The sequence below is a fragment of the Anastrepha obliqua genome, chromosome 6 (assembly GCF_027943255.1).
Source record: "Anastrepha obliqua isolate idAnaObli1 chromosome 6, idAnaObli1_1.0, whole genome shotgun sequence".
Lineage (NCBI taxonomy): Eukaryota > Metazoa > Arthropoda > Insecta > Diptera > Tephritidae > Anastrepha > Anastrepha obliqua.
The window spans coordinates 21,765,087-21,773,582 of NC_072897.1; positions in this window are offsets into that span (position 1 = coordinate 21,765,087).

The window sequence follows — 8,496 nt, forward strand, 5'->3', positions numbered from 1 at the left end:
AGGTAATACAATTTCCTATAAACTGTGTGTAAAACACTTTTTGCTAGGCCCTGCAGATTCAAAGATAACGAACTATCATAACGGATTTTTTAAATTTTTTTAGTAAAAATATAAAAAAATTTGTACTTTGAGAGAAAGGATCTCGAAAACTTTTTACTTTTTCGTGTATTTTTTGTTTCCACTTTAAGCTCTGTTTTATTACAAAAAAAATAAACTTTGATTAAACAAAATCGATGAACTAATACAAAAGTTACAAGCATTCAAGTAAATATATCCATATAGTAAAACTTAAGTATCCTACAAATAATAGCATATGTACTGTATGTATTCTGTCTTAACTCTATGATCTTATTTTATAATTGAAAAAGTTATGTGTCTTGTTTTGACGTTTATTTATATAAGGATCGGTTTCTCTTATGAGAAACCAACAGTAGTCACCCATCATAGCGACATCCCAGAATCCTTGATACCGACTTTCAATCATTTTCATTTGCTGGTGAAACCTTTCGCCATGCTCGTCACTTTCGTCGCCAAGATTTTGCGGGAAAAAATTTAAATGGGAGTGCATAAAATGAATTTTTAAAGACATATTTACTCCTGAAAGAAAATTAAAAAAGGAATTAGATAAATACATAAGTGACACATTAGCATATAATTTTCTTAGGCTGGGTTAATCTTCCAATTCAGAAAAATTTGTTCTTGTTTGTTCGGAGCAGGGCAATAAATTCAGATTAAGGGCTATATATTCTCATGTAAATTTAAAAATTTGCTTTCAAATTTTTTGTTTAGTTTTAAAGTTAACTGAGAAAACGGTCTTATATACATATATATATATATATATATATATATAACGGTCTTATATGTGTTTTTTATTTACCCATTTCCGCATTGTTTTTGATTAAATCGTTCTCTATCAGCTCGAAGGACTTTTGTGTTTGCCTAAAAAAGAAGTAACGACCTTTTCAAAAGAGTCCCACGCCGCTGCCTCCACTGGTGACAATAGTTCTTTGAAATGGGTATTGTCCGTTATTTTTCTTATTTGCGGCCTCACAAAAATCCCTTCCTTTATTTTTGCTTCTGAAATCTGTGGAAAGATTGTTTTCAAATAATGAAAAGCTTCGCCTTCTTTGTCCAAAGCCTTGACAAAGTTTTTGATAAGGTCGAGCTTGATGTGGAGCGGAGTATGAGTATTTTATGTTATCCACCCCAACTTGAAACGCGATTTGTTCTGGCCAATCCTTTATGATGTAGTGGTCTTGACGTGCTCGGCTATCCCATTTGCATAGAAAGCAACAGTATTTTGTGTATCCAGGTTGTATACCACATAGCTTTCCAACGACTTTTAGATCGGCACATATTTTCCAATCATGTTCTTCGTATTTAATTAATTCAAGCAATTTTTGCATTGTCTCATATGTTTCCTTCGTATTTACTGCATGCGCGATCGGGATAGATGGCTTTTGGTTGCCAATATGCAATAATAAGGCCTTTAAACTTAATTAATTGCCGTCTATGAACAATCGCCACTCTTTTGAATCATATGGTTCACCAAACTGTTTAAATAGACCAGAAATGTTTTTGCAATAACAAACACTGTCCTTCTTCGTATAGAACTGGGAGAATTGTTCGTGACGAGTCATATAATATGTTACCTTAACATCGGATGAAACAAATTTAAATTGTTGCATACGAGAGGCGTGTAGTTCGGCCTTTTCTTTTGACAATTCCAAATCCCTTATCCAATCATTGAGTTGTGCTTGTGACAAAGGGTTTCTTTCGTTTTCCGTTTGCAATTCAGTACAACATGATGCCGCGTAATCAGATACTGCTGTTGACAATGAAACTGGAGCCGAAACTAAAGTTAAATTTGATTCTGGCAATGTAGCTTCCGTTGAATTTAGTTCTGGTAATGACACTGTAGATACGATCGCATAGGTTACTTTTCTTGACTTTCCAACCCCAAATACTTTTGTAGTACAAATATAGCAGTCCGTTGAATGGCAAGTTGGTTCCCTCCTCTTCATTGGTGTAATAAATTTCATATGTCGCCTAAATAGATAGTTTAAGAATCATATGTACATATGACAGAATCATATGGATATATTTACTTGAATGCTTGTAACTTTTGTATTAGTTCATCGATTTTGTTTAGTCAAAGTTTATTTTTTTTTGTAATAAAACAGAGCTTAAAGTGGAAACAAAAAATACACGAAAAAGTAAAAAGTTTTCGAGATCCTTTCTCTCAAAGTACAAATTTTTTTATATTTTTACTAAAAAAATTTAAAAAATCCGTTATGATAGTTCGTTATCTTTGAATCTGCAGGGCCTAGCAAAAAGTGTTTTACACACAGTTTATAGGAAATTGTATTACCTTTTAAAAGCTTTAAACGGTTTTGGAATCGCTCAATTCGTTTTCGAGATATATATGATTAAGTGGGCCCAATTTTTTGTTTTTTTGAAATAACGGTAATTCGTAAATATCTCAAAAACGTTACCATAGAATAAAAAATAACCTTGATTTTCGGAATCAGACGGTGATTTTACATAGGAATTTCATAACGGCGTCTCTGGTGCATTTTGGCTGTAAACCAGTGTTATCACTGGATATGTTTTAACTAATCTATGGATAAGTTCGTGCGGTTTTACAACAGATGGCGTAACTTGATTATTATTCCATCGATCCACATTTCCAAACATTCATTGGAGAGCTACTGTCGTAAGGCACAAACGTCAGTATAAGTTTTTTATTTGAAGCGTAAACAACAATATTTTTACCACACTTGAAAATGTCGAATTTCGTGCCAAATAATGTGTTTTTGCGGGGAATTCTTCTTCATTATTTTAATATGAAGAAAAAAGCAGCCGAAAGTCATCGTATCTTGGTGGAAGTTTATGGTGACCATGCTCTAGCTGAGCGAACGTGCCAGAAGTGGTTTGCACGCTTTAAAAGTGGTGATTTTGGCCGCGCCGCCAAAGTTCATGGATACCGAATTGGAGGAATTGCTCAATCAAGATCCGGCTCAAACGCAAGAAGAGGTTGCAAAAACTTTGGGAGTTGATCAATCAACCATTTCCAAACGTTTAAAAGCCATGGGAATGATCCGAAATTCAAATTTCGAAAAAAAACCGCACGAACTTATTCATAGACCTATTAACATATCCCATCCTCGTCGCCAGTTAAATTTATTTTTGAAAATAAAATAAATTTGTTGAAGTTTTATTTTTTAGTTTATTATAATTTAATTTATCTTTATTAAAATAGCACAAGTTTGATTACACTTCAAAATAAATCTGTTCTTTACTCTTCAAGGTGACTTTGAAGACTACTTTTAACATTAAAAACTATACTTATTCAATTTATTTTAACAGTTAGATTTATACTTAAAATGAAGAGAGAAAGAGTTACCCATTTACTATTACAACAATTACAACAATTAAATATATAACTTAAATAGTTAATTATTACAGTTAGATAATGAAGAGAGCGAGAGCGAAAGGAGAAAGTTACTTATAATATATAACTTGCGCGAGCACAGCGCTCCCTTCTTGCTTCCGTGTACTTTTGTCCACCACCAGTCGATATTCCGAATATTTGGACCAGTGGCCAAGCATTGCTTGATAAGCACTTTATATGTGTGCGTGTCGGGTGCATGTCGTTTGCCCGGTAACGTTCAAAACAAAAAGCGATCAATCCACAGTTGTATTTAGAACAGTGCTGTCCAAAATGAAAAATGTGAGTGTATAAGTGAGAACGAGAGAATGGGAGCAGCCCAGTGGGAGATTTAAACCAAAATAAATAAATATTGGATTGGTGTAGAAAATTTTTGTGGGAGGAATCGAAATGCCTTTTGATATTACATCTATAGCTTCCTTTGAACGACTTGTAACATAAAAGGCATTGCAAGTCGCCAAAGGCATTTTCTAGCATAAAAAAGTTCTCACAGGGCATTGTATTGCATACATTAAGCGTCGCAGACAAACGTGGTGTTTATTCGTTGCTGGTTTGCTAACGACTGAACGATGGAGAGTAAGAATACGTGTGATCAATTGATGCAGAGAACGTTAATGTATAGAGAAGTCTCAATGACAGGAACGTATGGAATTTTCAGGGGTACTCGTCTCGCGAAGACAATTTCACCACAGACACATTTTTCAACAAAAATTAACAGTAAGGGGCTGAATTATGTAAATTTAGCAGCAGTCGGTAAGAATTTCTTGGTGATTAGAAGCAAAGAATGTTAGGTAGCTTTTTATTATGACCTATGTATATATTTGAATTTTTCCAAATCATCCAAAATTATATACATATGTATGATACGTCTGTCTGTCTGGTGTCTGTAAAACTTTGTTGAATCCCTTCAACTGAATCAAAATCCTCTATAGAAAACGCTTCATTAACAGGCGCACAGGAAGATGGCATATGCAAATGTAAATTTGTGAATTTATATACAGCTCAAAATAAAACGGTAGACTTCTCAAGAAATCCAGCGCGCACTCATGGCGCAGCGCATATTCATAGGCACAGCATTGTACATATACACATATTTACGTACATATATTGATGCATACATATGCACGAAGCCGCGGGCACTCGACTTGACAAAAATTGAAGATTTATCAAATATTGGCAAATAATTCTATGCGAAATATTCCAATATTGACTATTTTCGAATTGTCGAGAAAATTGGCATATGGGCGGCTCGTTTTATGAACGAAAGTACTTCCTCTTAGAACTATGAGCTCGAATTTATCAATGAATTTTTTGATGATGAGTTTTTGTTGCACAGTACAATAGTTGAAACTGTTCGGCGCCGCCGCGACTGTTCAGCGCTATGTCAACTAGAATGATGGCCGCTACGCCTGCGCCTAAGACTGCATTTTGTTCTTGTAGTCGCGAGGCATAGAATTTTAGCTTTGAACGACATACGCATTTTGACGAATAAAGTGAGTGCCCTGTGTGTGTGGTTGTATGTACATGCATATGTGTATATTAATAAGCATTGATTTGCTTGAATTCAATTCACATATTTGTGTGCATATACACACATGCACATACGTCGATGCATATGCAGAAGAAGTTGTTTTAGCATTTGCAGGAATTCGATCATTCGAATATTTACACCCTAATTATTGCATGAAATATGATAAGGCGATGCTCGTGAGGTAGGTCATGTTGCTTCAGTGCGTACATATGCGTGCAACACTATATTTATTAAAGATGCAATAGAGCTTACTTGTCCCATATATGTATGCAAATACGTTTCTTTGAAGTTTTATTTTATTTATTTTAAATTTCAAAGTTTGGTACTATCTATAAAATGCATACATATATGATTTATTCCCTGTAATATACAAAGGTAAATTTAAAAAACTTTCGTTTGGCACAGGACCAAAAAATGCATATTCAAATGCACATAAATATGATAAGGCAATGCGTCGTGAGGTAGGTCATTGTTGCTGCAGTGCGTGTGCACATACATACATTTCTAACACTATAAGAATTGAAGATGCAATTGAACTTTTGCACAAATATAACTAACAAAATATATGTATATATACATATTGATATACATATACATATATTCATCAATATACCAATATGCTCTTTGAATTTTTGTCTAAAATTAATTTCGACTCGAAAAATTAGTAAAAATTTTCATCAAATTTACTAAAACGCACACAACAAAATGTGTGCATTAAAGTTACTTTGATTTTAAATCTTTATATGTTTGAAAATATAAATTGAATAAATTTTCGTTTATCAAGGGAACATAAAAATGCACAAGCAAATGCCTTGCAAAATGCCGTCGGCATTTGTCAATTTGATTTCATACAGAAACCAAAAACTGAGCAGAGCCAATGTACTTGTACATAATTCACTGTAATCAGCTCTGTTAAGAACTTCCCCGCTGTCGAGTTAAGCGAGGTGAAATAGTGTTCGCGGTTTCACTTCATTTTTGACAATTCACACTATTCGTAACTCGTGAGAATTCTCTATATTTAACGTTCTCTGATTGATGTATGGGATGGACAGCACTGATTTAGAAATAAATACATATGTCTTCATCGAATGATGAATTTTTATTACTTGCAACTATTGCAGTTTTGTTAAAAAAAAAGAAGAAAAGAGATAAAAAAAAGTGTGGATGAAAAGCCTGTACGCAAAACGTAAAAAGTTTACTCATGAGCATCTTTTAAGTGAATTAAAATCATCATGTAAAGACGAATATAAAAGTTTTATGCGAATGGACTCGGAAACATTTGAAGAGCTTTTGGGCATGGTGGCGCCATTAATAGCAAAACAAAATACATGTATGCGAGATGCAATAACACCTAACATGCGGTTATCATCAACATTAAGGTATTTGGCGACTGGAGAAAAGTTTGAAGATCTGAAGTTTTTAACTGCAATTTCTCCACGATCCCTGGGAGTGATTGTTATAGAAACTTGTGAGGCTATTATTTCATGATGCTATTAAGGTAAGTACATTTAAGCAAGTAAAAAATTTAGTCTTGAAAAAAGCAAAGAGGGATGTGACAAGTTTATTATGATTAAAAATTGATTAACTAATTACTTTTTTTCTTTTTTCAAAAAAATTCAACTTTTATTCCAACATACATATGTATATATATATATATAATAAAAAATCCATTTTTACCAAATTATAAATATTTAACTGAAAAATATTACTGTTTTTATGACTATTGGCCGGCTTAACATTAAAATGAGGATATTACTACTATTTAAGAATCGGTAAATGTGGAGAAGAATTGTGAAATCGATTCTGACGATTCACTGTCATTGTTTAAACTATTGCTGCTATGGCTGTGGAATTCAAGTGGTGTGGAAGTATTGCTTCTGGATGTTGGTGTTGGTGCGCCCGCGGGGCTGATTGCTGAGGGTATTGGATGGTATCCTGCATTTATTTGTAGGGAATTCCTGTGTAATGTTCCCATCTGGCCCTCAAACAGTATGTCCTCTACGACTTTTTCACAGAGAATTCTTTGATTAGGAGCCATCCGCTCTAATTTTACTGCCCATGAATCCGTAATAACTGTTGATTTATTTCTATCTTTTGATGAAAACCGCTTTGTGGCGATTTCCACCAAGGCTTCAGCAGCATCTGGCTTCCTCTTTGCTTATTTTCTTATCGTGGCCGTTAACAGATTCTGAAATAAAAATAAAACATATACTTTGAATGAAAAGTACAATAATATTTTTTTATTGATTTTGAAATATTTTCAGGTGCCGCAGTCTGAAATTGAATGGAAAGCTATAGCCGATGGATTCGGAGAAATTTGGAACTTCCCAAATTGCCTTGGAGCGATCGATGGCAAACATATTGCCATCAAAAGACCACCCAACTCTGGCGCACTATACTGCAATTATAAACAATTTTATAGCATTGTTCTCATGGCTACTGTGAATGCAAACTATGAGCTCATAGTAGCGGATGTTGGCACAAATGGTCGTGTATCAGATGGTGGTGTCATAAAAAATATGGAATTTGGGAAAGCTATCTACAACAAAACTTTACCACTACCTGGTCCATCGCAGTTGCCGGAAAGCGATAAAGTACTGCCGTACGTTTTTGTTGCTGACAATGCTTTCCAAATGCAGGAACATTTAATTAAACCATATCCTGGGACAAACCTAACAAACACACAAAGAATTGTTGAGAATGTTTTTGGAATTTTAATGTCACGATTCGGAGTTCTACAAACGGCTATTCAGGGGGCCCCAGAAAAGGCTCAAATAATAGTGCTGGCTTGCTGCTATTTGCACAATTTTTTACGTAAGAAAAAGTCGTATTCATTCAGCCACTTAATTGACCAAGAAGATATAAACTCTGGAAGTATAGCTCAAGGAGCATGGCGAAGGGAATCGCATCTTAATGTATTGGAAAGTACACATTTAAGTAACTCTTCGAACAAAGCGAAAGAAATTCGGAACAATTTTGCAGAGTACTTTATAAATGAAGGAGCTGTTTCGTGGCAACAAAAGTACTTACGTTAATATGAATAATATTGCTGTACATAATTAAATAACAAACACTTTTAAATCGTAAAAATAAGCTTATGTTTCATTTGGGGAGTGTAAAGTATGAGGGAATGGGCGATAATGTTCAATTTTGTAAAAAAAATTTGTTTTCACAAAAACTTGCCAACTATTTCACACATGCACTAGATTTTTTTGCAAGCATTTGCAAATACAAAAGGGAAATACAAAAAATTGTCGCATCCCCTTTATTAATTTTTGTATAATATATTTATGTGTATATACATACATATATGTACATATGTGCATTGTGCATGCAACACAATTCCAAATGTCCACTCACTTGAAAAGAAAATTGGGACATACATACGTATATATATACACATATGTACCTATATATATATATATATGTATATACGTATACATTTAAAAAGGCTGTTTACTGTACTTACTTTACTACCAGTGCTACTCTTTGATGAGCATGGGGTTTCAATGTC